The following is a 7038-nucleotide window of genomic DNA, read 5'->3' on the forward strand; positions in this document are numbered from 1 at the left end:
GTTGAGACTCTGGAAAGAGGGCAGAGAAGAGCAACCAAGAGGATTCTAGGAGACTGGAGGCCAAGACCTACGATGAACGGTTGCAGGAACCTCTAATTTATTAAAAAGAAGGGCCGGGGGCGACATGATGGCATCCTCCAGGATTTGAGGGGCTGCCCCAAAGGAGAAGAGGGGGTCCAGCTATTCTCCAAAGCCCCTGAAGGAAGAAGGTGAAGTAAACAGATGGAAACTAATCCAGGAGAGAAGCAACCAAGAACTAAGGAGAAATTTACTGACAGCGAGAACAGTTAACCAGTGGAACGACTTGCCACCAGAAGTTGTGGGAGACTGGACAGCCAACTGTCTGGAATGGTGCAGGGTATCCTGCCTGAGCAGGGGGTTGGACTAGAAGACCTCCAAGGTCCCTCCGTGTCTCTGTTATTCTGAGCTGGGCCCCCCTGAGAGGCCGGGTGCCCTGGGAACCACAACCACGGCTGCCTCTGGTGGCCCACCTGGCTTCTCTGGGCAAGATCAGAACACAGGTGGTGACCAGGCTATGCCCGAAAGTCAAAGGCACCAGCAGGTGGGAGTCTCTACCCCCCCAAGGGCCCCAGGCCCCCTCTTACCTGGCACCAGTGACCTTTGTCCATGAGTAGTTCAGGTTGCTGTGTATAAATAACACGGAATAAACTTGTATAGGAGTTCCCTTCTTACAACAATTCATTCAGCACTGAACAAAAGGGACTTATGGCCAGGTTTCACTCTTATGACCGTTGCAGCCTCCCTGTGTTCAAATTCAGACGCTCGGCAACTGACTCGTACTTACGACGGCCACAGGGAACTGGGGGGGGGGGTCATGCTATCCCCTTTTGCGATCTCCTGACAAGCAAAGTCAACGAGGAAGCCGGGTTCACTTAACAACCGCATGACTCACTTAGCAACTGCAGGGATTCACTTAACAACTGCAACAAAAAAGGGTTGTAACCTGGGTGGAAAAATTCCCTTAACCGCTATCTCGCTCAGCAATGGAAATTTTGGGCTCCGTTGTGGTCGTAAGTCAAGGACCAGCTGGGGTCCTTTTGAACTCTGTCCTGGCTCCTGATTTCTTGCATGTGACACGACGGATAACAGATAACAGATCATCAGAGTTGGAAGGGGCCTTGGAGGTCATCTAGTCCAACCCCCTGCCCAAGCGGGAGACCCTACACCATTTCTGACGGAGGGCAGTCCAATCTCTTCTTGGAAACCTCCAGGGATGATGAAGCTCCCACAACTTCCAAGGGCAACTCATGTTCTATGGGTTGATTGTTCTCCCTGTCAGAAAGTTTCTCCTTATTTCCAGGTTGAATCTCTCTCCTTGGTCAGTTTCCATCCATTCTTCCTTGTCTGGCCTTCGGGTGCCTTGGAAAAGAGGTTGACCCCCTTCCTCCTCCTCTCTGGGGCAGCCCCTCCCTCAAATATTGGAAGATGCTCTCCTGTCTCCCCAGGTCCTTCTCTTCCCTAGACCAGCCAGGCCCAGTTCCTGCAACCGTCCGTCGTATGTTTCAGCCTCCAGTCCCCTCATCCTCCTGGTTGCTCTTCTCTGCACTTTTTTTCTAGAGTCTCAACACCTTTTTTATAGTGTGGTGACCAAACCTGGATGCAGGACTCTAGGTGTGGCCTTACTAAGGCTTCATAGAGTGGTACCTCCCTTGATCTCAATTGTATCCCTCTGTTAATACAATTTAGGATTGCATTGGCTCTTTTGGCAGCGGCTGCACACGGCTGGCTCCTATTTCACTGGTTGTCCACTGAGACTCCAAGATCCCTCTCACAGTTACTGCCCTGGTGATTTGTTTTCATCAAGATCAGACAGGTGTTCTCTTACTGTTTTTTTTGCTTATTTTAACTTTTATTTCTGGTCTGTCTTTTACAGTTTTTGGTGGGTTGAGCTATAGTTTCTTTTTGTGTGAAGACGGATGCAAAGAATGAGTTAAGCAGTTCTGCTTTCTCTCTGCTGCCTGTTACTTCCCTGCCATCTTCTCTCTTTAGTGGACCGACTGTTTCCTCGATTTTTTTCTTGTGATTTATATGTTGGAAGAAACTATTTTTGATTATCTTTGACTTTTGTTGCAAGTCTTTGTTCATTCTGAGCCTTTGCTATCCTGACTTCGTCTTTGCAGATTCTGGCTATCCTGCTGATATTCTGCCTTAGTTGTACGTCCTTCTTTCCATTTTTTGTACTTGTCCTTTTTTTCTTTCAATTTGCCAAAGAGAACCAGCCATGCTGGTTGCTTCTTGGATTTCTTTTTCTTTTTAAATTTGTATTGGTTTTTAAGACAAACATAGACAAACAAAACATAAAAACATCAAGCCATCTTCCATATATATACAAACAGTGTGCCAGTTGGTTTACAAATTGTTTTGTGCTTCCATTTCGTAGTCTTCAATTACAATTACATTGTGTATAATCTTGTATTTTCAATCCAATATTAAATACATTAATATCATTGTTAATCAATCACTTGACTATACTTTTATTCATTCATGTTTCACGAAATAATCATATTTTACTTAATTTGTTTTATGACAGTTCATATTATCATCTCAAATCTATCCTACAATCATTTTGTAGATATAAGAAAAGAATACATCTTTATATATTTATTATTTTCTAAGAATCTACATATTTCATTACCATGTTTTATTGTCTAACCATTGATAGAATAGATCCCAAATTTTATAAAATTGTTTATCATCTTGTTCTCTGATTTCAAATGTCAATCTACTCATTTCAGCACATTCCAATATTTTCTTAATGATTTCCTCCTGCGGTGGTATTTTCTCATTTTTCCAGTTTTTAGCAAATACAATCCTAGCCGCTGTTAATACATTTACAATCAGGTATTTCAAATCTTTACTATATATTTCAGGTAAAATTCCCAATAAAAATATCTCAGGTTTCAAGTCTATATGCTTTTTTGTCATTTTTTCCAACCATGTTTGGATTTTAGTCCAGTATTTTTTAGCATCCGCACAAGTCCACCACATATGGTAATATGAGCCAGGTGTCTGATGACATTTCCAACATTTTTCAGATTTATTCTTGAACGTTCTTGCTATTCTTGTCGGGAGAAAATGCCACCTGTAAAACATCTTATACAAATTTTCTTTATATGCTGTTGACATTGTCATTTTATAATTTTGAGACCACAATTTTTGCCATTTCTCTAGATCAATCCCATATGCAAAATTCTTCCCCCAAGCAATCATAGTTTCTTTAACTTGTTCTTCTTCTAGTTGAATTTCTAATAAGTATCCATACAATTTTTTAATCACCTTTTCATCAGTACCTGTCAAAATCTTATCTTAAGTCAGTCAGTTTATCGTAGAAACCTTTTGTTTCAAAATCTTTATCATACCTTGAATGTATTTGCGCATATGAGAACCAATTCATCTTTATACCTTGTTCCTTTAGTTTTTGCATAGATTTAAGTTCACCCTTTTCATTCAATATTTCCCCATATCTGTTTGTTCCTTTTTGTATATCATAGGATAAGAAAATGCTTCAATAGTCGATAGCCAGACTGGAATTTTCAAATAACTTTGTCTTTTAATCTTCTCCCAATTTTCTCTTTGGATTTCTTGTTTTTCTTTCTCGGTGGTATTGTGCTGGTCTGGGCTTCTATGATCCTACTGTTTAGAGTTTCCCAAGATTCCCCTTTAGGATTTTCATCCATGGAATCTTCTTAAAAACCTCCATTGATATGAAGCATCCACAGCTTCTGGTGTCAAGCGGTTCCACTGGTGAATTGTCCTCCCTGTTGGAAAATTTGTCCTTAGTTCCAGGTTGAATCTCTCCTTGATGAGAGTTGCTTCTTGTCTGGCCTTCAGGAGCTTTGGAGAAGAGGTGGACCCCCCCTCACCCCTCTTCTTAGGGGCAGCCCCTCAAGTATTGGAAGGCTGCTGTCCCCTCCCCTGGGTCCTTCTCTTTGTTAGACTAGGCGGGGCAGAGACGGGGCACAGGGGGCGGCTCCTCTGGAAGCAAAGCCTTTTCCTGCCAATTCGGGCCGGTGTTCCAGCCCCATTTTGGGGGCTCTTTCAGCCATTTTTTCCCTGACCCGCTTTTCTGCCTAACCAAGACCGTGGAGCCCCCCCCCACTCTCCCCCCAGACAGGGAAAGTCCTTGCCCCATAACAGGAAGAGATGGAATTTCTGGTTCCCATTCCACGCAGGGCTGCGTCTACCCAGGCAATCCTCCTGGCCCTTCCCTGCCTCCCACCCTACTTTCCGCCCTGAATGTTCTCCTCCAAGGCTCTTCACCGAAATAATCAGATCCAGTCTAACTTAGTAAGCTTGCGTTTATTTATTTTTTCTGCCAACTCGTGTCTTTCTTTTCGGCACTTAATTCCACCACAACTGCCTTTGTGTCTGTGCCAACCGGCTGGTATACTCGGTTTTCATCCTGTTAATTTCTACCTGGCCTCCTGGGTACCAACCAATCCCTCTGATGTGGAGACAGGGCAGGTAAATCAAGGAGCTGGGAGGGGGGAGGAGGAAGAGGAAGAGGCAGACAACCAGAGGCTGAGGGCAGCTCTGGGGCTCCGCGTGCCAATCCTGCCAGGAAGGTGCCAGTGCTCAACCACACAGAAGTTCCCATGGGGAAAGCCTTCTTGGCAGCTGGGCCAGCCCGGAATCTCCCCCATCCACCAGCTAAATAGGAGCCAGCCGTGTGCAGCAGCAGCCAAAAAAGCCAATGCAATCCTAAATTGCATGAACAGAGGGATACAATCGAGATCAAGGCAGGGACTAACACCACTCTACAAAGCCTTAGTAAGTCCACACCTAGAGTACTGCATCCAGTTTTGGTCACCACACTATAAAAAAAGGTGTTGAGATTCTAGAAAAAGTGCAGAGAAGAGCAACCAGGAGGATGAGGGGACTGGAGGCTAAAACATGCGATGAACCGTTGCAGGAACTGGGCCTGGCTAGTCTAGGGAAGAGAAGGACCAGGGGAGACAGGAGAGCATCTTCCAATATTTGAGGGGCTGCCCCAGAGAGGAGGAAGGGGGTCAAGCTATTCTCCAAGGCACCCGAAGGCCAGACAAGGAATAAAGGATGGAAACTGACCCAGGAGAGATTCAACCTTGAAATAAGGAGAAATTTCTTGACAGTGAGAACAATCCACCCATGGAACAGAAGTTGCCCTCGGAAGTTGTGGGAGCTTCACCACTGGAGGCTTCCAAGACTAAGACTGGACTGCCATCGGTCAGAAATGGCGTAGAAGAGTCTCCTGCTTGGGCAGGGGTTGGACTAGATGACCTACAAGGTCCCTTCCAACTCTGTGAATCTTATCTACCTGGACAAAGCACTGGGTTTGATTTGATCTCCTGCCTCCGCTCCTGTTCAGGGGCCCTTCATTTTCAAATGATTTTTTTTTCGAGTCACGTTCCTGCCCAGCCAGGCCTCCGAGGATCTTCTAATTGCAAAATCTCTTTTTTTAAAATGTCTAAATGTTTAAATTATCAGTTGTAACAAACCTTGAGGACTAGAACCACGCTTTTGTAGAAGGTTAGAATTTCAAGCCCTGGAAGCATCAGCAGTGAGAAAACGCTGGCATCCTGGAGGGCCTGGCGGTGTTTAGCCTGAACTAGCAATTATGAACTTACACACACACACACACACACACACATACACAAAAAGAGAGCAGCTCAGCTTTTTTGGGAAGGAGAAAATCACCTCCTGGTGTCTCCCCCAGACTGCCTTTCGTCTTTCCTTACAATCCTGGGAGTTTCCGGAGGGCCCTTCTGCACCCCAAACTAGACTTTAGAGACGGGGTAAAAGTGGGGGTCCCCCTGCATGCAGAGAGGTGGGAGCCGCAGCCAGGAGACTTTTAGGCTAATGCATTTGGAAGGGACCCTGTAGGTCATCCAGTCCAACCCCCTGCCCAAGCAGGAGACCCTACACCATTTCTGACTTGGGGGACCCCCCCATGGCCAGGGCCCCATCTGACCCCTTTCCTGGCCAGGAGGCACCGAAGGTGGGAACCTACATCTTGGTCCTCTTTTGGATGATACTAATTATGGCGGGGGGCTGCCCTTGGAGACTGTTTGGAAGCGGCAGCCTGCTTGTCCGCTGGTCAGGGTCTCCAACCTTGGCCGCTTTAAAACTGGTGGACTTCAACTCCCAGAGTTCCCCAGTCTTAAAGGGGCCGAGCTGGGAGACCCCTGGTCTGCTGGCTGAGGAATCCTGGGAGTTGAAGTCCCCAAGTCTTAAAGGGGCTGAGGTGGGAGACCCCTGGTTGAGTGAAAGACCCCCTGCTCCGTGAAGCTGCCCAGGCTGCTGGTGGGCTTCAAGGAGCCCCCTGAGGGGTTGGGGAGGACCCCCTAGGACCCCTCCCCAGGGAGAATCTGCCTGTGAAGTTCAGCCCGGGAAAGACGCATGCGGGGGGGGAGGGGTCCCAACTCAGGAGAGCCCTGCACTTCAGCGTTGACAGCTCAATGCCAGGCAGTTCCCCCTCCCCTGAAACAGGGGAGACCCCCCTCCCCTTCATATTTTCGGAATTGGTGGCCATAGCCCTGTTTTGTAGACCTTTGATTGGGGGGGGCGCAGGAGCCAAGGATCCCCCTGGAGGCTGGAATTCTCTTCTAAGCCCCCTCCAGCCTGGCAAGCCAGCGGGCACACAGGTTAGTCCTCGACTTATGACATTTAGCGACCATTCGAAGTTACAACAGCCCTGAATAAAAATGACTCAGGGCCATTTTTCACACTTACGACCGTTGTCGCATCAGATGCTTGGCCACTGACTCACATTTATGACAGTCGCACATGTCCTGGGGTCACACGATCCCCATTGGCGACCTTCTGACAAGCCGAGTCAAGCCGGATTCACTTAAGGACCAGGCTGCTCATTCATCAACTGCAGGGATTCACTTAACAACGGTTGCAAGAAAGGAGACAGAATGCAGCGGAACTTGCTTACAGAGCTGTCAAGTCTTGGAGAGCGGCCAAAATTTGGGGCTCAGTTGTGGCCTTAAGTTGAGGACTCCCTGTGCAAAGTGCTGAAAGAAATCAGGGTCT

This window comes from Pseudonaja textilis, chromosome 1, assembly GCF_049901715.1.
Source record: "Pseudonaja textilis isolate UNSWEBS1 chromosome 1, rPseTex1.2, whole genome shotgun sequence".
NCBI lineage: Eukaryota > Metazoa > Chordata > Lepidosauria > Squamata > Elapidae > Pseudonaja > Pseudonaja textilis.